The following is a 22,789-nucleotide window of genomic DNA, read 5'->3' as shown; positions in this document are numbered from 1 at the left end:
TGCAAGAATGATCTTTAGCTTCTCTAATTTTGCAGTTTAATGTTAAGCTTGGCTTCAATGTGGTATGCAGTTGTTCTTTTGATTCCTAAATTAATTAACATCTGTTCCCTTACCTATTGCTTTTTAAAAAATCTTTTCTTTAAAGTGCCACAGGGATGTTTAATATGTTGAAATTTCTCTATAAATGCAAGTTGTCAGTTGCAAAATATGATCTTTAACAAATGTGTTGGTTATTTTGATAATGCTTTGGGAGATGTACATTAGATTTTATGTATAATCATCACCGTGTTCATTAGCTGTTGATGATTTTCTTAGCATGTATCAAATCTAAAAATGCTTATTTAGTGAACCATATCAATGCTATTCAAGCAAGTTTAATGTCAAGTTGTCCAAAAAAGAACATTTTCAGTCTAAAGACAACATTTTGATTTCTCAGTCGGATAGTTTGAATGTAGCAGGAGGAGTTTCATGAATTATCATTTTTGAAGTATAATCTTTGCCTAAGCTTAACCGACAACTGGTAAATTTTGCAACCCATTACCAAAATGATTTGTCAAAAGCCATAATATTTGGTGTTCTATTTATATAGGTTAATATAGATAACTAAACTTTTTTTTATATAGATAACCAAACTTATTGAAATCGGGGTTAAATGTTTATTACATGCTGTGACCTTGCATGTTCGCATCTGGGCCTTGGTTTGAGCATAATTCCCATGTTATGAATTGGAGGTCATGAATGTACTGCCGTTGTTCTGTCTTGCCTGAAAGTTGTTTTAATATTGCAGTAACTACTATAGCGATGCAACTTAACGCTTTTTCTTTTTTTTGTTTCCTTCTCTCTATCTCTCTTCCCCACCATCATTTATGTCTTTGAAACACCCATTTCCATCATCCTTTTAACCAAACTTATTCTGAAAACTATGAAATCCCTCTTAAATGCTTGCTGTGAACTCCATCGCATTTCGCTGGTAATGGTGCCGGGCCATGGTTGGCACTGCATAGCTCACTCTATCTTTCTCCAATCAGGATGGCGGCCCAGTGGAAGAGTCCCCTACTTCACCATTTTTGCCTTCACCAAGCCTGAAGCTTGCCCTTTCAAACAGTGCACACCCTAATCAGGCCCTTGGTGCCATTGCCTCTGGGCTGGGCATGCAAAACTTGAATTCCTCTAGACAGGTAAGGCTGGCAGCATTCATGAATTATTGCTTTATACCCTCCAGTATTAAGACAGAAAATTTCTTGAACTTGGAGGAGAAATGGTTATGTTCAAAAATTAAGAAATCTACCTGCCTTTTCTGTGATGGTTACATGTAATTTTGTTTCTGACTCCGCATAATCAGCTTCATTTTGCAGTAACCTAGTAACCTTAAGCCCTGCAGATATGACACCCTTTCATCAACACAGAGATAAATCAGCAGTCCTATCTTCTCGTTTCTCTACCTGTCTCACTCAATGATTATACTTTCAGTCTTTACTTGTAAAATTGTTCCAACACAAGCTAGAGAAAATATATATGTACATATGTGTGGTATACATCTTGTTTGAAAATCTAACATGGAGGGCCTCAACATGTGTTCCATTTAAAGAAACAATCGGTTCTTACACACTACCTGCAGGTTGGGGAAATGTATTTTCTGCTGTTCATCAGGATATACACTATGTTAGTCCTCCGGGGAATTTCCTATTCAAATTCCTTTTTTATTCTTATCAAATTCTTTTAGTTCATTTGTTCCAAATTTTAAAAAAGTATCTTCACAATAGCATAGTGGTTAGCACTATGGCTTCACTGCGCCAGGGTCCCAGGTTCAATTACCAGCTCGAGTCACTGTCTGTGTGAAGTCTGCACGTTCTCATCGTGTCTGCGTGGGTTTCCTCCGGGTGCTCCAGTTTCCTCCCACAAGTCCCGAAAGACATGCTATTAGATGAATTGGATATCCTGAATTCTCCCTCCATGTGCCCGAGCAGGCACTGGAATGTGGCGACTAGTGGCTTTTCACAGTAACTTCATTGCAGTGTTAATGTAAGCATACTTGTGACAATAAAGATTACTATTAAATATTATTATTAAACATTCAGCTGTTTTTAGTTAAATCTAATACTTTAGCTTGTTGCAAAGAAGATCAGATTGGTATTGCAATATGCCACTTTAAATGACAGTTTTGCTTAAGGTTGCCCTTCCAATATTTCCAAAATGATGCTGAGGTCACAGTTGTGTAAAACCCATTCAGAAATTAGATTTGTAAATATCATAGCATTGACTCTGTATCTTTGAATTTTGCACGCTGAAATAAGAAGCTTGGATTTAGTCACTTAATCATTTTTGCCTCTTTTATAATCCATAACAAAAGTGTATATTTTGCCACAGTGTTTTTAAGGCCAAGGTGAGTTAGAGTTTTGGATACTAAAGGAGTCCAGGGATATGGAATAATACAGGAGGGTGCAGTTGAGGAAGATCATCTTTTTGAATGATGAAATAGGTTCCAAGGGCCAAATAGCCTATTCTAATAATAATAATAATAATTGTTTATTGTCACAAATAGGCTTCAATGAAGTAACTGTAAAAGGCCCCGAGTCGCCACATTCCGGCACCTGTTCGGGGAGGCCGGTACAGGAATTGAACCCACGCTGCTGCCTTGTTCTGCATTACAAGCCAGCTGTTTAGCCCACTGCGAAACCAGCCCCTGCCTCTTATTTATTTATTCTACCTCTTATTATGTTACATTTGCAATGATTAGGATTCTTTTAGCTTATGTAGAGCTGTAACTTTGAATAATGCTGGCCAATGCTGGTTTAAAAAAAAAAAAAAAATTATTGGGAAATAAGTTTGAAAACACTTATCACACCCTCAGTGTATAATATCCAAAAATTCCCACAAGTTTGACATTCCCACCCTCCTCCCAACAGTCCACATTAACCCTTACCAACTTTTACAGATGCACCATAGAAAGCAACCTATCTGGCTGCAACACAGCCTGGTATGGCAACTGCTTGGCCCAGGACCACAAGAAACTTCAAAGTCGTGAACACTGCCCAGTCCATCACACGAACCTCCTCCCATCCATTGACTCCATTTACACATCCCGCTGCCTGGGGAAAGTGGGCAGCATAATCAAAGCCCCCTCCCACCCAGCTTATTCACTCTTCCAACTTCTTCCATCGGGCAGGAGATACAGAAGTCTGAGAACATGCACAAACAGACTCAAAAACAGCTTCTTCCCCGCTGTTACCAGACTCATAAATGACCCTCTTATTGACTGACCTCATTAACACTACACCCTGTATGCTTCATCCGATGCCAGTGCTTATGTAGTTGCATTGTATACCTTGTGTTGCCCTGTTATGTATTTTCTTTTATTCCCATTTCTTCCCATGTACTTAATGATCTGTTGTGCTGCTCGCAGAAAAATACTTTTCACTGTACCTTGGTACGCATGACAATCAACAAATCCAATCCAGTAGCAATTCAAGATAGTTTATCTTCCCTGATGATGAATTTGCTTAATTTAGATAGTGTGGTAACTGTTTGCAGGACAGCACAAATTCTGTCTTGTGTAAATTGTTGGAGATGACTTGAAGTGATTAACTGTCTCATTTTCTGTGCAAGAGCTATATTGTAACTGCACCAACTACATAATAAACTTTCCAAGCTTTGTTTATAGTGCACTCTCGTTTACCGTACTACTTGTAAACTTTTGTTAAGAGCTGAATATCCATTTAGCTCTCTTCTATTATTGAAAATGTTAAAAGTAAGAAAAGTGTGCATGTGTGTGCTTTGAAGCAAGAATAGAGTTTGACTTTCTCTGACTCTGGAATGATCGCTGTATGCTCAACTGGCTGTCAAAAATGCCTTGCTGCTTCTCCACTGGACCCATTTAATTGCAACCTTAATTTAGCATACTCAACAACATTAGACAAGCTTCCCTTGATCAGCCATCTGTCTTCAAACCATTTTTTGAAATGCAAATAAACAGAATGTTAGTTTGTTTAGCTTCATGAATGAATATGTGATGCTTGTAACAATGAATTAAATACACTGATTTAAAGGATAAAGGCTGGTTATATACAATGAAATTGACTGTACTGTTGAAGTTAGAAAATGAATCATAGAATCCCAGCAGTGCAGAAGGAGGTCATTTGGCCTATTATGCTTGCACCCTACCTCGGCCCACTCCTCTACCCTAACCCTCTAAGCCCGGAACCACACCTAACCTTTGGACACTAAAGGGCAATTTAACATGGCCAATCCACCTAACCTGCACATCTTTGGACTGTGGGAGGAAATCCGAGCACTGGGAGATAACCCACGCAGACACGGGGAGAACTCCACACTGTCACCCAAGGTTGGAATTGAATCCGGGACCTTGGTGCTGTGAGGCAGCAGTGCTAACCACTGTGCCACCATGCTGCCCGTGATTTTCCTTTTTTTTGTCTTGGTTACTTTCCACTGAAATTCTGTAAACCTTCAGATATATGCATGATGAGCCCAAAGGAGGCAGTGGCCTAGTGGTATTGTCACTTGAATAGTAATCCAGAGACCCAGAGTCATGCTCTGGCGACTTGGGTTCGAATCACGCCATGACAGATGGTGGAATTTGAATTCAATAGAAATCGGGAATTAAAGGTCTAAAAAGAGTGACCATGAACCCATTGTCGATTGTCATAAAAAGCCACCTGGTTCATTAATGTCCTTTAGAGAAGGAAATCTGTTGTCCTTGCCTGTTCTGGCCTACATGTGATTCCAGAACCATAGCAATGTGGTTGACTCTTAAATGCTCTCTGGGATGGGCAATAAATACTGGCCCAGCCATCGATGCCCACATCCATGGACGAATATAAAATACAAGGTGAACAGTTGTTTTCCTGTTTTGTGATTTTTCTGGTTAAAAAGGCATTCTTCTCTTATAAATCTGCAGAGTGGCAATCTAGGTATGTTTGGCAATAGTGGAGCAGCACAAGCCAGGACCATGCAGCAGCAGCAACAGCAGCCGCCAGTGCAACCTCTAAACTCATCCCAGCCTAGTCTTCGTGCTCAAGTGCCTCAGTTTCTATCCCCTCAGGTACGTAAAGTTACTCATTGTGAATAACCAACTGAATTATTCAATTTGTGCCTATCACTTTTTCTAAATTTATTAGGACCTCTATGTAATGCTACCTTTGAAGGCTGTGGGAAAGGAATGGTATACAAGATTTTTTTACCTTCTTACCAATGTATAATTCACTTTAATTGTTTAATTTGCTTATTTCTGCAGTAGAATAAATCTGGCTTTGAAGCATATCAATAAAGTCATTAAAATTTTGTTATGTTTTATCTTTTTGCCAAGTTGGTGAAATTGAAATATTTGGGCTGTGCAAAAGATTTTTCTGTAGCACCATACCATTGATATTTTGAAACAAGCGGCATGCTCTAATGGAAAAGTTTCTATGTGTCGTTTGTGGGGGGTTTTGCTGGGAGTTTCACCTCCGAGTCTGTCAATGTCTCCATCACTATCTAACCATAATTAGTCACGTTTTCGGGCCTTGAGGGTTCGCCCCCGGTCAAGCCCACACTTAGAGCAGCAAGGTGGTGCAGTGGTCAGCACTGCTGTCTCACGGCGCCGAGGACATGGGTTCGATCCAGGTCCCGGGTCACTGTCCATGTGGACTTTGCACGTTCTTCCTGTGTCTGTGTAGGTCTCAACCCCACAAACTCAAAGATGTGCAGGATAGGTAGCTTGGCCACGCTAAATTGTCCCTTAATTGGAAAAATTGGGTACAGTAAAAAAAAAAAATTTAAAATAACTATTTTCATCACTAGGGTGCTGAACCCACTGGCCAGACCGGCTCCTGTGAGTTCCCACAGCCCCCCCCCCCCCACACACACATACACACACACAAAGGTTTTTTCCGCTCCCCCCAAGTGATGGCAACCCTGCTATGGGCTCACTGAGGGCTGCCCCCTTTCGCCCCCCCCCCCCCCAACTCCTCTTCTCCCCCCCCCCCCCCCCCCCAACCCTCCGCAACCGTCATAACCCATTCCACCCTCCATTCACCCTCCGCACTTCCCCTCAGACCCTAACACTTGACTGTGCCAGTAGGGAATGTCAGGATGGCAGTGCCGGAGGGCCAGGAGAGCACCCTGCCCTGTCCCTGACCACCAGGGGACCACTGATGACCCGGGAGATCCCCCAGATACCATTTTGCCTGGTCCACATTTGTGTGAACCAGTACTGAACTGCACCCTGCTGGGGACTCCCAACAGATGCCGGGAGCCCGATAGATCCTAAGTCAGCACACGTAAATGTAAAATTCTGGACTTCGAGATGAATTCTGGACTTCAAGGTTCATAAACACTTTAATATTTTTTGTGTATTCTTTAAAGGTTCAAGCACAGCTCTTGCAGTTTGCAGCAAAAAACATGGGTCTCAACCCTGCACTATTAGCCTCGCCAATTAATCCTCAGCATATGACTATGTTAAACCAACTTTATCAGCTGCAGCTGGTAAGTAATGCTGTGACAATCATTTTTCTGGTTTGGAATCATCCAAAGTGAATATCTGGTAATCACCAATAGGCATGAATCGTGTTTTAATTTTTGTGTTCTGTAGGATCAATTCAGCTTTCAAAGTATGTATGTTGTTTTCCATGGCAACATTCTGCACACTTAATAATTGTGTATTCAGTTCCACTAAATGACAGTAATTCAGCTAATACTAGTAAAATATCAGATTCCTTTGCTCAAGATACTCCAACTCCCTTAAATGGGTAACAGCAGCTTTGCAACTAGATGAAAGTGCTGCCTCTCGGGAAACAAAAAGTTTGGATTCTCTTCCATAGATTCCCACCCCATCATATGCTTTCATTTTTAGTCAAAAAAGAAAAATGAGCTGAACTCCAGATTTCTCCATCATTAATGCCAATGTCACTGAATTTGAGACAGGGTGGACACTTTAAATGTCATCAAAAATTCCTTCGAACGTTTTCCTAATTTCCTTTTTTTTCCCTGAGATACAGCACTTCTATCTAGTTGCAAGGCTATGCTTACCCATTTATGGAAGTTGGAGTATCGTGAGCAAAGGAATCTAATATTGTACTCTTGTCAATTAGCTGAATTACTGTTGTTTATTGGAACTAAATATGTCATTATTAAGTGTGCCTTTTAAAAGCAAATCATGTTACTGTAAGAAAAAATAAGTTGGTGCCAAGGTTGTACTGGAATCTTTGGGGAAAAAATAGTGTGAAAGAATTGACACAATCGTCACAAGGAAAATCATGTTATGTTAATTAAATCCGTTTATTCCAAAATAAATCTGAGTTTGGCTTAAATTAATACGGCTTTCAGCAAGGATTCAGGAAAGAAAAGGCGAATAAACAACATCCATAGAAACCTACTGGTATAAATCAAGCCAGAAACATTTGTATAAAATTGTTGAAATACTTCCAAAAATTTACTAGCCCCTCACTTTTAAGATATAAGGCAGCACAGCAGCACAAGTGGATAGCACTGTGGCTTCACAGCGCCAGGGTCCCAGGCTTGATTCCCCGCTGGGTCACTGTCTGTGAGGAGTCTGCACGTTCTCCCCGTGTGTGCGTGGGTTTCCTCCGGGTTCTCCGGTTTCCTCCCACAGTCCAAAGACGTGCAGGTTTGGTGGATTGGCCATGCTAAATTGCCCTTAGTTTCCAAAAAGGTTGGGAGGGATTATTGGGTTACGGGGATAGGGTGGAAGTGAGGGTTTAATGTGGGTCGGTGCAGACTCGATGGGCCAAATGGCCTCCTTCTGCATTGTATGTTCTGTGTAAATATTACTCATTTTCATTTCCCACTTTGTGCTTGCAGGCCTACCAGCGTTTACTCTTCCAGCAGCAGATGTTACAGGCCCAACGTAATGTTTCTGGAACCATTAGACAGCAAGAGCAACAAGTAAGTGTAGAAAATTGTCAGCCATTTGCTCAACTTCAAGACATTTCACAGACCATAATGCTGAAAGGAAACTGATTATTTTTCAAATTTGTAAAGCCAATGTACAGATAGAGATGTGCAATTTGTCATTGGGAAAACAAATATGTATTCTCAGCTCATCATGGATTAATCTAATGAGCGGTTTTTGAAGTTGTTAAATTATCTTTGTTAAGTTCAGATTTCTCTCCCATTTAAGCACGTAAGAATATAATAATCGCCCTGCTTTTTCTTCACTGTTTCATCAATATTTAAACAAATGATTTTCAGTAGCTAGCCAATGGTACAGCGCAGTTGAATTGCATTCACAGCACTCTTGACAAGGGATGGCAGGAAAATCTTTGAACTCCTTAGTTCCAATCATTCAGTGATCTTTTACATAAATCTGTGGAACCACATAGAAGAGACAGTATTGGGAATAAATCGTCAGCCAAGTTGTTTTTCTTAAACCTCTGCGCCCTGATGGAGACTCATTTAGACATGTGGTTTTAATCAAGAAAACAACAGTTAACCGAGCAAATACAATATCAAACTACACCATTTCAGGCAGAGTTCTACCATCTATTAAATGTATTAAATTATAAATTGATTGATTTAGCCTTTCATACATACAAGTGTAAAAATATGCTTGCAAATCTTAGGGGAAGCAATTGAGCCCTTTGCTTGTTCTGAAATATATACTACAGTATTTTGCCATATTGTATTGATTTTCAACCAATCTGAAGCTATTTCATGCACCAACAGCTGCAGATTTTCTCATACATGCCCAGATTTTGCTCGAACAATAGGCAGGACTAACCACGCTCATCATTAAAAGAGAACAAATGTGACAGAAACATTTGGCATCTGCACATGTTCAATTAAACATGGAAATCCAGAAGTGTTATCAGTGATGCCCTGCTCCTCCAGATATTATTGCACTCCTCATTGATAGACTGGGCACAGTAAGCACATGAACTTGGGGTAATTACTCTCTAGTTTTGGTTGAAAAGTTGGGACTTATACATGCAGAAGTAAATGAGTTCTTAACTGCGTAATGAGTGACAATTATTATTAAACAATCTCTAGCTCTGAAAAATTTATTATGCAAAAGTGGCATCTCATTCACTCAAAATCTATTTCGCAGATTTTTAGAAAAACTTTAAAGTAAAATGTGTTTTTCTATTTTTCTCTCAATACTGCCTTGTATGTCCCAATATTTATTTGGCTTCCTTGCACAATTTAAAAGTAAATTTTCTTTCCTGTTTTTCACTTCTTAGTTTGTAGTCGATTCTTCAATCCGATTGTTTGAAAAGACCTTGTGGCCTGACATCTCGGATGTCACAAATTCCTTGTAGCGGACACTGCATTAGAACTGATGCACGTTGAGCTGGCATTTCTATTTAAAGGCCTGTGAATGTTCTCCGAACAGTTGTACATGATGTGAATGACAAAATCTGTTCCTTTGCCGCTGAGAAGAAAATCTGGCCTAGTATAACTTTAAAATGTTGTATTTTTTAAAATGAGTTATGTCAACCTTCTTGAAAAAAACTACATTAAATTAATTTAAAAATAAGATCACACCACTGCCTGGTAGGGAATGATTTGCTTAATTGATTTACCAAGGGTTATGGATGCTTGGTCAGCTCTCAGCAGTGGCTAAGATTCTGGACCAGAGCTATAAAAGTTTTTAAGTTTTAATACAGTGCGAAAAGATCAATTCATTCCTGGAGTAATAACATAAATACAGTTTGGTTATTTTATGAACAAACATAATTAAAACAGAAGAAAAACAATATTTAAACTTCAACCCTAACAATAACTGATTACATGCAGTTTCTTAACCCTAACACAGGAGTTCTCATTAAAAAGCATTTCAAAGGAACATGCAGTTCTCATTCCACTTACACAGCTTTGAAGCAATTTTTCTTCTGTTAGTGAAGTTCTTTCAGAACCCTTTTTGAAAGTCTGTTTCTGGAATAACTTTCCATGCCCTCTCCCTCTGGCTTTTCAAATTCTCCTTCCTCTACCTGTTCAAACAGGATTCTTCTCCGATCTCTCCCGAGCACCCTCAAGCTCTCCCAAACTCTCCAAACTCTCCCGAGCTCTCCAGGCTCTACCTAGCCCCTCAAACAAAGGTTCTTTGCCGGGGTGTCCAGATTTGAACCCGTTATTGTTATCTTTGCTGTCTGATTTCAAAATCCCATTCATACAAAAGAACAGAGCCATGTTATTGGTATGCAACTAACCTCCCATTTGAAGCCAAAATAAGCCATCAGACTCTAATGGGCTGTGGTTGGTCAGACAGGTGTCCAGAAGGACAATGGATCTTGAGTGGATCATCCTGACTGAACAGGGGCATCCAATGTATCCCCACTTACAGGTTGAAGTCTGAATGGAACTCAGGCCAGCTGTGGGTGTGTCCCTCTGACTCCCTTTCCCTCAGTCTATTAACCCCTAAATTGCCTACTACATCTTCAAATCCCATTTCTGGACCCAATTTTCTTATACCTCTCTCTGATAAATCAAGTAATTGTTCCACACATACAAATGGTTTTATCAAATACAAGTTCAACAAGGGTTGTTTCTTAATGTAATTTCTTTTCATCTTTGTTGGATGTTTTTATCTGGAGTTGCTGTCAATACTAGATAACTAGGGCAGCACGGTGGCACAGTGGGTTAGCACTGCTGTCTCACGGCGCCGAGGTCCCAGGTTCGATCCCGGCTCTGGGTCACATGTCCGTGTGGAGATTGTACATTCTCCCCGTGTTTGCGTGGGTTTCACCCCCACAACCCAAATATGTGCAGGCTAGGTGGATTGGCCATGCTAAATTGCCCCTTAATTGGAAAAATGAATTGGGTACTCTAAATTTATTTTTTAAAATACTAGATAACTGGCTGAAAGGTCTTGTTTTTTAAACATCCAAAACAGAAAAAAGAATCAATTGCATAAGCTTCATGTTTCAATTACAGTGCTAAATTCCAGCTTAAAAGTACCATATTCCTTGATCAGATTCTTGTCACAGCACACAATATGCACCAATTCAATTTGCAATATTTCAAATAAATATATGGAAATTATGGGGCTGCAATAACTAAATTAACTCTTCCAATATTTGTGCCTTGCAAGTAGTAGGAAGCTTTTCTTGTAACATTACCGTTGCACTAGTTTTGTTTCAGCAAATCGTATTCCAGAAGTATCACAAATACTTCACACTTTATTAACTCATTTCTAAATCGGACATTTTAAAAATCCAAACAGAAGTATTATTACATATATTGGCAGTTCTGTGCCAAAGTAGGATCAGTAGCACTGCTGGTATTGCAGGAGGCCAAAAGGACATGGAACCATGGATGTCCCTAAACCTATCCAGGACTTGGTTGGCCAAAAAGATGGGGCGAACATGAGGCAAAATTGCAGGCATGAAACCTTCAGTTGGCAACAGGGATTAGCCTACAGGACTACATGTTAGATGCTGGCCTCTCCTCGCTCTTGCTAAACCGGTACGAGTGTAGGATGAGGCCTTTAATTGGGCATTGATTGCCCATTTAAAGGTCTCAATTGGGCCAGGTAGATCACCCACCCCATGCCTCCCCTACTTCCCAAACCTAGGCCAGTTGGTTTTTGAAGAAATTGAGACATTTTGTAACGTTAATAGTATTTCACAAGCGTGATATGAGAATACAGATGTCCATGTCTGTATTATTTCGGATATATTCCTTTGCACACATTTGTAACGAAAAGTGTTTTAGAAAAATCAAGCAAAATTCTCCCACCTGGGACCAAATCCCATGGCGGGAGAAGGAAGTGAATCCCGCCATGCCGGCTGGTGGGAAAATACAGCAAATCCTCCCGTCCCAACCTCATTAATTCTGCAAGTATAGCGGGGCAGGCCTGCTGGCATGTAGTCCGCCATAGTAATCTGGTGCCATGTTGAAAAGGCAACTACTTGCTGATGGCAAGGCACGCTAATTTATAGGTCCACCTACCTGTTTCCTCACCGAGGAGCTTGTAAAAGTCAGAATATGTGGCCTACTTAGCAAATTTAATGTAGATGTAAATCTTTTTTTAAACTACTAAATTTAGCAAAAATGACCGTTCCCATTTTATTTGTGAGCTATTCTTAAAACTGAATAATTTGTTAGGAAGGAGTTGGTCTTCTGAAGTGAATTAGGACTTCTGCTCAAGCCTCATATTTACACCACTTCTGAACACTTGTTTTCTTTATTGACAGGTTGCACGTACAATCAACAACATGCAGCAGCAGATCCAACAACACCAGCGGCAGCTGACCCAGGCCTTGCTTATGAAACAGCAACCACCACATCCACCATTGCACCCATCTGCAGGCAAAATAACCATTGATAATCTGAGTCATCATCCGTCTCCCAGCCTTTCAGACCTGCAGACCAAAGAGCAGCAAACATCCCCCAATTCTTTCCCTGCATATTCCTTGGGTAAGTACCAATTAGTGCATTAATATTACTAGAATTCTGTTTTATTTGAAAAAGACAGAGCTACGCAATATCTTCACTATCCTTATGTAAATATACTTTAACCGGCATTATATTTTAACGGAAATTATCTGTTCAGAAACTAATTATTGTTTGTGATATTTTGCGTGACATATTTGTCTGGCATATTTGCCTACAATTAGAGCAAAATAACATTTAGATGTGAAGCAGATTAGGGTGTTCTGGGGATGTGCAAGATGCTGGACAAATGCAAGCACCCTTCTTCCCCCTGTTTCAGCTATGCTTTTAACATGTCATCCTTCAACAATTGTAAGCTAGATACTTTTTAATGTTTCTGTTTAGGAAATTGAAGCTGTACCTTAATTTCTGCTCCCAGCCATCATTGTTGACCCTTCCCAAACCTAGGCTAGTTAGTTTTTGAAGAAATCGAGACATTTTATTAATAGTATTTCACAAACCATGATGTGAGAATAGAGATTTTCATGTCTATTATTTCAGATATATTCCTTTGCACACATTTGTAACCAAAAGTGTTTTATAAAGAGAGGGCAAAATTCTCCCACCTGGGGACCAAATCCCGTGGCGGGAGAAGGAAGTGAATCCCGCCATGCAGGCTGGTGGGAAAATACAGCAAATCCTCCTGCATTAATTATGCAAGTATAGCGGGGCAGGCCTGATGGCATGTAGTCTGCATAGTGCTCGGGTGCCATGTTGAAAAGGCATCCAACATCTGACCCACTATTGAAGAAAGATGGTGGACCTCTTGGAAATGGAGATGGTTCTCTTGGAGCACCCTGAGGCTGGATGCTGCACTTCCTTAGAAGATAGATAGATCACGAGGAACATTGAGGCTGGAAGATGGACACTCTCCAGGACAACAAATCTGAAAGATCCACCTGTAATTGCTCCCCCACACACTTCTGTGGTGTTCTGGGATCGAGGGTTGCTGGCAGAATCCATCCTGAGCTCCAGAGGCAGCCCCGTGCATTGTCCAGGTGAGTCCTGAGACCTGCACGCCATGTGGTTCCAAACGTGTTTCGCACTAGCATGTTTTCCTGATGGTGCCACGGAGAATTGGGCATGGAAGGTTGAACCTTCAGCTGCACCCATTCGCTGGATTAGTTTATCACCCAGTTTCCTGATCCACCATGGTGAGCACCAGCAGAAGATCCCATAGGAAATTCACACCAGCGTAAAATTGATTTTTGGACCTCCTGAATTCAACCTCCCCCACTCATCATTGAACCTGCTGATGGGGGCTTGGGAGAATTCCGCACAAACTGCACAATCATTAAAAAATATGGTCAAGACACAGGAAATCACCCTACAATTAAGATAAAGCTTTTGAGTCAAGAAACGTGGAAAGGCTAGTTTTTATGAGGAATGACACTTGTGAAAATTCTTGGTTCAAATACTAAGAGTTCTAAAGAATATTCTGGAGTTGTATTTTACAGAAAGAATACATTCACAACTTCTTGGAAGCTCACCTGATTTTCTCAGGTGATCCAAAGTATACATGCTCTGAAAGGAATTATTTTAGTAAGCTGAATGATATTTATTGCTTCTATATTTTGTTTTAATATGTCTTTCACTTACAGCTGGATTGATCCCGAATATGAATGTAAACAACATGGAGCTAAGTGGTGGTTTATCCATGAAGGATTCAGCTCAAGCCCAATCTCGATTGAGGCAATGGACCCACCCAAACTCTATGGAAAATTTAAGCAGCAATTCTTTATCACTGGACCAGAACCAGAGCAAGCATGGTAAGAGCCCTAAAGGGCAGAGTACTTGCAAACCAAAATCCTTCATTGGTCAGTCGGTTTTAAATTCTTGCAGGATCTCAATAGACTTGATGGAAAATGTAACAATACCCATTACTAACTTCACGTACTGATCGAAAATAGGCTTAGTTGAACTTTGATTGGCTGTCTCTTAAAAGGCTCTCTCTATCTACACTTTTTAAATGCTGAGAACACGCTACATGATTATTTTTTAAAAATTAATTAAATATCAAACTGACTTCAATGTCAGATACAACCCAACAGTTCATTTTCTTGTCTTGCACATTCAGCTAAAACCGAGGACAGACTTGAAAGCATGCAATGATATCTTTTAGCCTTTGAGTACTGAATTTTCTTTGCAAATTTCAATTTGGGACAATAGACCATAGAGCATTTCTTTAGCTGTGATATTTTCGAAGTTAACTGTGATAAATTGTTTTGCTTTTGTTTTACCTATGAAATTTGTTTAGTTCTGAAGAGTTTTAATACTGTAATAAAGGAAGCATAGATCATCAAAGTCTCATTCTGAATTACATCAGCATTTAATAAACTAACTGGGTCTAATTTAGCTACTGTTGAGATTCAGAGTCAGGTCCATAGCAAAATGTTTTTATATCCATGACCTTGCCTTTCTGTCCCACTTGACGCATATTCAGGTGCTATCCCTGGAGGTCTCAATATTGGTCCAACAAGCAAGCCCTCCCTTGAGGACTCCTACAGTCCATATGATCTGATAACCAGCAGTGAGTCACCAGCCAGTCCACCGGTACCAGTCAGTGATAGCTGGACACGTGCCAAATCCCCTGCCGATAAGATCTCAAATGGCTCCAACATTAACTGGCCACCAGGTAAACCCCAAAGACTGGCAAAAAGAAAATAGGTGTTAAGAATGTTGTGTTTAACTGAGACCTGTATATTTATTACACATTGTGAAACATTAGTAAATTGAAAACAGCTGCCAACTGTGTTAAACAAGATTTGCTAATTTAGTGCACATATTACTTAATATCCGTGAAAGCTGTCAGTCAGTTGGGCCCCTTTAATATCTTTGGGATTAATCTGCACCATTGGAAGCTTAAATGCATAACAAGAATTTTTGAATTGAAATCTGAAGATGTAGCTGCATTATATTAGTGAAGTTGATTTAGTGATAGTCTAACATTTTAGCTCTGGTCTTAATAGCTGATGTTCTCTCCTGAATTCCAGTGCATACCATCACATCATAACATAATCACATGTTTATGAAACAAAATCCCGTATGGGTATGAATCCAGGCATTTGTTGGGACATATTTCCACAAAGCAGAAGCTAGGTATAATGTGCACAACCAGGTTATGTTTTCCACACACCTATTTGATGCTTCATTTTTCTCCGATGTTGACATGCCGCCTCTGGGCACGGGAATTATGACATTATAAGTTTGAGGAAACTGAACCAAAGTGTGCACTAAGCATGGCCTTGTAAGCATGTGTGAAGCAGTGTTATTTGATTCCAACTTTGGATTGACTTTTAGTAAAGTGATTTTATGAAATGCACTTTGCCTGAATTCCCAGTTTTATTATTTCTGATACAGTTTTGGCCTAGATAATTTTCTGATCAACTTTAGAAAATGGAATACGAATATGCAGCTTTTTCAGTCTTGCAGTTTGGAACTTACTGTCATTTTGAATACCAGCGATAATTTTATTTGATGCATTAACAGAAAATCTAAAAGAAAATAAGCTGCTTTCTTGCAAAAAAAATAAACACGACTGTAAAGTATTAACTTGATGTGGTACTTTGCCACCTAATACATGTTGCGTACATAAGGATGGGGTTACTGCTTGAAAAGGCCACTGAGGTTGAGTGTTATTTTGAAATGCAACCATTTGCATAGGTTAACCTCCAAAATGATAATTAAAAGACTGATTTATTTTCAAAAAGTGTGTTGAATGTACCTGTAATAGTTAAGTATTAATTGTCAAGGTTGTATCATATAGGGGACCGTTACGGGGTGCTGGCAGTGGCATACTTCCTTCTAACTTAAAGGTGTTCTCAAGTTATCATTTCTTTGACATGAGTACAAAATGAGAGTCCACTGTGACCATGCAGTATTTTAATTACATGCACAGCTGTTGGAAAAGACTTGTGGTATAAAATTAGTAATGTGTGGCTGGCATTTTATTTTGCGGTATTCCTTCACAACTTATTTCTGGATGAGCCATTTCATTGCCAAATAATAAAACAATAAAGATTAGTCATGCATTCCAGTAATTAAATCTAAAGGTTCAAAACGTTCTTGTCCAATAAGTATATACCAGTATCTCTCTCAAAAGAAAGTGCTGGTAGTTGTCAGAAATTTAGATCCGTAATATCAGAAAAATGGATCATGATGTCAAATACCATGCCAGACAATTGTTCAGGCCTAAAATAACAGTTTACATTTTAACTTCTTTGCCATGTTTAAGATTGTGATGGAATAATTTGACAGCCTTATTATTTTTTTAAATCACTATTTTCTATGTATTTCTAGTCAGAACTACATTACGTAGTATTTTTAAATGTGTTTATTAGGCTACTCATTATCAGCTCAATAAATTTACTTGGTAATAGAACATAGAACAGTACAGCACAGAACAGGCCCTTCGGCCCTCGATGTTGTGCCGAGTAATGATCACCCTACTCAAACCCACGTATCCACCCTATACCCGTAACCCAACAACCCCCCCCCCCACCTTACTTTTTTAGGACACTACGGGCAATTTAGCATGGCCAATCCACCTAACCCGCACATCTTTGGACTGTGGGAGGAAACCGGAGCACCCGGAGGAAACCCACGCACACACGGGGAGGACGTGCAGACTCCGCACAGACAGTGACCCAGCCAGGAATCGAACCTGGGATCCTGGAGCTGTGAAGCATTTATGCTAACCACCGTGCTGCCCAACCATGCTACCGTGCTGCCCTTGTGAACAACTAGCTAGTACAAACTGGAACTGTTCCCAGTCTTTGTTGAGTTAGCTGATCTCCACTAAGCTGACATTTGGCTTGTTTTCAAGGAGTGAAGAATCAAGTGATTTTTCTCCTGATCATTTTCCAGCAATTCCTGCTGGTTGTATTTTTTTTCATGGACGTTAGAGAGGACAGAATCAGACTTGGCTACAGTGCTCTTTAGGTTTGAATGGTATTTTGATACTCAATTAAACAACAGTCACTTGGTTGAGTTGCCACATACTCCAGCAAGGAACCAATGCTTTCAGGAAGTATGGGAATAAAGCAATTTCAAAAAAACACAAAATATTAGATTGCAAAATAGATTTTATTAGTGTGGCATTTCATTTTTTTAACTTTAAACAAAACGACTCTATAATTAGATAGTTTTAACATGTGTGACTACTAAACTGCCAATAGTGATTTACTGTTCTACTGCCTACTTCCTAACTACTAAAGAGTTTCGTCCTGGAGAGCCATGGAAAGGACTACAGAACATCGACCCTGAGACTGATCCCAATGTTACACCTGGAAGTGTCCCCAGTGGACCTTCAATTAATACTACTATCCGGGATGTGGATCGCTATCTGCTCAGGGACAGGAGTGGAGGTAAGACAGAAAAGGATTGAAGTATGGTACACAAAACAGACTATGCAAATTACAATTTGCACAAGCAAATTATTTTTTGAATTCCCTATGGAAAACTTGTAACACATGTTGAATTTAAAAGTGCACAATGTTCCCAATATCAAACGGTCACTTTTTTCTTAGTTTCTAAGTTTACTTTTGAAACTTCTGTTTTTTCGACTATTTTATTGGACCAAGTTTGGAAATTAACATTAATCTGGTCCTAGTTTGTAGATGCACTTTCAAGGTTCACTACAATCTGCTGAAGTAATCTATATGCAATTACATCCACGTCTGTTTGTTTTTATATATGTGTGCCTGTACATCTATTTATCTATAATATTAATGTCACTAACTTTGAAATGTGCTGAAGAAACTGGAGCCTATACACAACACCCTAGCACTGCAGTTTCTTAGTTATGTGACTATATTTATAGTTTACTAGATTTATTTGTAAATAAATCTAGTAAACTACACAAAAAAGTGGGCCTGAGGTAAAGTATCAGCCATAATAAATGGCAGCGCAGGTTCAAGCAGCCAGTTGACTGCTCCTCCTATTTCTCATGTTTTTATAATGTTGATGTCTCACGAGAGACCATATTGTGAGGTTTTGTTTTTAGAATTTGAAAATCCAGGGTTAGAATTTTACATCTGCTGGGCAGATGCGTGCCTGACCTGGAAGTCAGTTAAATAGCACGTGCTGACGTCAAGGGTGCACCCTGATGTCATCGTGCACGAGTGCGATATTTCACTAGGTGGACACAAGTGCGGATCAGGCTCACACTCACAATTAGAGATGTAATTAAGGGGATAAAAACCCTAATTTACCCCGTTGCCCATGTCATTTAAAGCTCATTGCAAAAGCAACCAGAATTAATCTTTTTTCATTCAAGTGCGCGATAAAAGTCCCCTGCTGGCAACAATGGCTGAGGTGTTGAGCATTTGTAGAGGTGAGGTGGTATTCTGTAGTGTGTAACAAGTGTTTTGTGTGTTGGTCACATCAGTGTATGGAGCTCCAATGAGATTTCTGTTGGCTGGCATTGGCGGTTTGGGTCCCTCTGTCACCTTTTTGCACAGGTGAGCCCCATTAGCCGACCTGCTGATGGTTATTGTATACTCGGCAGGGAGCAGTTCTGAGGAGGAGGAGGGAAGGAAAGAACAATTGATGAAGCAAGATGTCACAGGCATCTCTCGGGTAGAGGTCCAGGCACAGGATGATCAGGGCCATCAGAGACGGCAAGAGGTCTGTCCCCAGAGAAAATGACTACTTAGCTGCCAGGATATACAGACAGTAGCCCGACAACCTTGACAAGACAGAGGTTGTGTGCCGCAGGATGCTCCGGCTTTTGTGGAAAACAGTGACCAGCACCTGTCAGATGATGGGGCCTGAGATAGCCTCCAGTTGTTGGGGGGGGGGGGGGGGGGGGGGTCCCGATCCCGATCCCGATCCCGATCCCGATCCCGATCCCGATCCCTGTGGCTCTGAAGGTCATGGTGACACTAACTTTATATCCCCCGGAACCTTTCAGAGCGCTGTCGGTGATCTTTATGGAGTATCACAGTCAGCTGCACACTGCTGTGTCAAGCTGGTCACAGACACATATTTCAGGCATGTGAACCAATTCATCGATTTCAGGACAGAGAAGGTCAGCCAGGCTGATCGGGCAAAAGATTTTGCAGCCATTGCTGGGTTCCCCTACATCCAGGAAGCCATTGATTGTACCCGTGTGGCCATCAATGCACCAGCTGTCCTGCCCTGGAGCCTTTTTGAGCAGAAAGGGCTTTCACTCAATGAGCATTCTGAGTGTTTGTGTCTACAGGACCCAAGCCTTGCAGTTGTGCACAAGGTACCCAGGCAGCTGCCATAATCCGTACGTTCCTCGTCACTCGCAGGTGCCCAGACACTTTGCTGCTCCAAATTGTCTGGATGGGTGGTTGATATAGGACAAGGGTTACCTGCTGAAAATGTGGTTGACGATGCCCTTTAAGCGACCAAGATAGAGGAGAGCCGTGTATCAACGAGGGCGTTGGTGGAAAGGACCATCAGTCCATTTTTGAGTAAGAGTTAAGATTTCTTGAGCCTCACTGCAAGGCTTTGCCTTCAAACCTTGTCCAGTCATGCCTCGGTTATAGCACAGCTGTCGGTAGCGTATTAAACATAGCTATTTTGCCAGAACTTTCCTGTTCTAATGTTTTTAAATCGGGAATTTTGCATCTAAAGCCCTCCCTCTCCCTCTCTTGTTCCCTTCCCTGTCCTCCCCTCCACTCCCTTCCCTTCCTCGCTCTCTCCGATGGCTTACTTTCACGCTAGAAATGATTTCTCAGATGACTCAGTAGTCTAATATGCAACCTCCTGCCTCTGTTACAGGTGGAGGAGACGGTGATTGGACGGGTTGCTTAAATTTAACTTTCTCTCTGTGATGAAACTCTGTTCAGCTACTTTTCCTCCACCTCTGCTGGACTTGGGACAGGGAGTCCCAGGTGTCAGTGTGGATGTTGCACTTTTTCAAGCATGAGGCTCTCCTTGAAGCATTTGCTATGCCCTCCATAGTTCGAAGTTCCAAGTAGTGCACTTGTTTTGGGAGTCTCGTGTCCTGGATGATGTGGCCCACCCAGCAAAGCTGTTTAAATGTGATCAATGCCTCGATACTGAGAATGTTGGCCTGAGCAAGAATACTGATGGTGTGCATATCATGCCAATGGGTTTTGCGGGATCTTTCAGCGCTGGTGGTACTTCTCCAGGGTTTTGCAGTACCTGCTGTATATAGGCAGGTATTGTTTATCGCTACTGCTGTGTAGACCATGACTTAGTGCCGAGTCTGAAGTGCTGATCTTCCAACCCAACACCAATCTCTTGGTCTACAGAGCAATAGTGATACCTGCCCTCCTATATGGCTCACAGACATAGCCTGTGTATCGCCTCGATAAATAACTCTTCTGTTGTTTGTCACAGGCAGCTAAGTCAGATGATCAGTTGCCTCAAGCAAGAAACTTTACCAGATATCATCTCCCAGAGAACTTGGTTCTTAAAGGGACCACCACCACAACATGAAACATGATTTTTTTTTCTCATAAAGCACACTGGTCATCACAAAATGATATTGGCTAAAACCGCTGGAATACACATGCTTGGTCTCTGAAGATAATACAATATGATTATTGTTCCTTACACTTGTGTTACTCTTTCCTACCTTGATTGATTCTGTGTTGCTCTGCCTTGTTCTTTTCTCCATTTTGCATTATCTTCATGTGGCAAGATTATCGTGAGTTGGCCTTTCCTACTCTTGCCTTTTATTTTGTACATTTTTTTTAAATCTTGGTGTATACAGCATTTCAAATAGTAAACATTTAATACTCACTTGCAGAAATGTCGATAGTCAGTAACTTAATAGTTGAGTGAAGAAGAGAATTTCTACAAACTTGAATTCTTTGAGCTATGTAATTCTGTGTCAGGCAGGCAGGGCTCATGAAATATTTTCAGTATAGACAAATAGAATGATTGAGTATTTTGTGAGGCTACTCTACATTTTCATCAACCTGAAAGAGATGTGGCTAAATCCAAACATCCTGAAAACTTGGGAGTAAAGAGAATTGAATTTAAACAATAATATCTGATCATTGAAAGTCATCCTTCTTCATTCCTTTGTTTTTCTCGAGCTTTTCACTACAAAATGCAACAAACGGTAATCATTTTAAGTTTTAATTTAAGTCATTTTCCATTTCCTTAGTTGCTTTTTTGCTGTTTATACAGGGTCATCCCCAACATCATCTCAGAACGCCACGCTGCCTTCATCTAGTGCCTGGTCCTTCAGTGCCTCTGGCTATACTAGCTCTTTCAGCAGCTCTACATCTGCACCTAACACTGCAGGTAGGGATCCTTTTGCTTCCATTGCCTACCATATCAAACCTCTTCATGAAAATCGGCAGGATTTTAACAGTATTAAAATGGTTTTAAAACACACTAATTGATGTGCTGATTTGTGTAGCTGGCGGGCCTTTAAAATGCTGAGTGTTTTTTAATAGAACAGCCTTTGTCGATTCTTTAAAAATATTCCTCATATTTATGTGAATGTAACCAGTGAAGAGCATCACCATTCTAATTTATCTAAATTCTTCCAAATGACTGCTATGATTTAATTCAACATGAATGTCTTGGCATTTATCAAGCATAGATTTGAGAATTTTTTCCTCCCATTGGATATGTGCGAACAGATTTCCCTTTCCACCCCAGAATGATTGATGCCCAAGTATAGTTTCTTCGTGAAAGTGACAATTTTTAAACATATAGATACCTAAATACAAAGAACAAACTTATCTGATTGCAATAAAGTACTCCAGTTTTTACTTCGAAATTGTTTTGGCTCCAATTGCTCACTTGCAGAAATGTAGATTGATACTTGCAGAGACCATTCATAGCTGCCAAATTTACAAGCAGCCTTTTATTCAATTCATTAATCACATAAAAATTTCATTTTACCATTTTTCACATCAATAAAAGGAAATGTATTTTCATTCCAGGATTAGAAACCTACCCTGTTTAGATCTGACCAGCTGAAACATTTGCATCCAAAGGCAAAATCTATAAAATCTCAAAATTCTAGTGTTCAAAGATTCGTTTTCTACTTGTAAACTATATAAATACTACTGAAGTCATACGTTGAAGCAAAAAATGTCCTCCTTTTTCTATTGGTTTGTTGTACATTATTAATGTTTCAAAATCATTTTTCCAAATCATAGAGCTGTTGACCTGCTTTTGGGTCTTTGTCCATTATACCTGTCCATTGGTTGATTCATAAGAGCTGCTCAGATTTGAATCTCCGATTTCTGTCCTTGAAGAACAGTACCTCTGCTTTGTGCATTTTTCAGCCTGCTGAGGATAGGACATATTAAATATACTTTTATTTTGACCTGCAAAGCTCTTTCTTTCACACATAACTGTCATATATCTTGGTCTGGATGTTGAAAAATAACTGCCCAACAATTAATGTTCACAGATACAAGATTGGTTACCTTATGTT

The 22,789-nt window shown here is 40.2% G+C and overlaps 1 pseudogene; it reads left to right on the top strand.

Annotated features, from left to right (window-relative positions):
* Positions 1 to 22,789, top strand: part of LOC119952894 — a 163,686-nt pseudogene that overhangs the window by 123,002 nt on the left and 17,895 nt on the right.

Source organism: Scyliorhinus canicula, chromosome 18, assembly GCF_902713615.1.
Source record: "Scyliorhinus canicula chromosome 18, sScyCan1.1, whole genome shotgun sequence".
Lineage (NCBI taxonomy): Eukaryota > Metazoa > Chordata > Chondrichthyes > Carcharhiniformes > Scyliorhinidae > Scyliorhinus > Scyliorhinus canicula.
This window is presented reverse-complemented; position numbering and strand designations above follow the sequence as displayed.